Raw genomic sequence first — 1,211 nt, forward strand, 5'->3', positions numbered from 1 at the left:
AGAAGAGTAATCAAAGCCAGGGGCTAAGAAACTAGGGAGGAGACTTAACATTTCTATACTTAAAATTTCTATAGGAAAGAGCACTTAAAAGTTTCTCAGTGGTGGGGGTGCTTCTAGTTTGGCCAACCAGCCCCCATCCTTAGGTAAGGTCCAAAAGTCATACCACTAACATAACAAAAGACACATTTATGGCTCTTATCACTTAAGGAAATTCCAAGGGATTAGCTCTGTGCCTGAAACAGGGATGAAAAACCAATATATATTTCATATTATAAATCAAAATAGCACAGATGGCTTTGATTAAGACAACTCGGTCCTGCTTCACATGGTCTCTCTTCTTTAAAGAAACCAAGCCTGGACATGTTTTCATGGTAAGTTCAGAGGAGCAAGAGAACAAACAGGTGGAAATGAGCAAGGACTTTTTCATCCTTCGGATTATATCAAATTAGCTAATGTCCTATTTATTTCCTAAACCAAGTTACATGGTTAGTACCAGAGTCAGGGTGGAAGTGCAAGTTTATAAGAAAAGTTTATAAGAAAAAGGGTATAGCTACAGAAATACTATTAACTGGCCCCATCAGTGTACTATATACCACACCCCCTCAGACTGTGGAAGTGATGGAGGATATTCCGTGTGCCAGGGTCGTGGTCTCATGAAGCCGAAGAATGGAGACACGGACCAGAGAGGTAGAGTTTGTAGCAGAGGATAGTTTTATTAAAGCAAGAGAAAGGTTACAGCTCCTAAGCGGGAGGGGGTACCCAAAAAATGGGATGCCCACTAGCTAGGGCAAAAGGCTTGAGTTTTATAATTTTTTTTTCTGCCTGGAAGGGGAAATGCTGAAATAAGGGTGATTGTTATCAAGGCGTTCATCGGACCTGTTCTGTTGCTCAGCCTTTGGGGAGGCCTTTCATAATGTCCTCCAAAATGGCTTTGTTGCTCTGGGGCATGATTGATGTCTCTGTTCCAGTATGTGGGAGTTACTGTATAATTTTAAAAGGAATGGCTAGTGTAAGAAATAACCAGTTTATTCCTTATCTTTGCTCATTCTACCAGGGAATTCCTGACTGCCTGATAGTATACTAACTAACGTGTCTTAGAAGGACGGCTGCTTCCACTATAAAAGGGTTCTCAATAGGATTTGGGGGTTCAGCATACTCATACTAATTGGAATTCATGCAAATGTCTCCTTTTCACTTCTTTGGTCTCATTT

Source organism: Hipposideros armiger, unplaced genomic scaffold, assembly GCF_001890085.2.
Source record: "Hipposideros armiger isolate ML-2016 unplaced genomic scaffold, ASM189008v1 scaffold_636, whole genome shotgun sequence".
Lineage (NCBI taxonomy): Eukaryota > Metazoa > Chordata > Mammalia > Chiroptera > Hipposideridae > Hipposideros > Hipposideros armiger.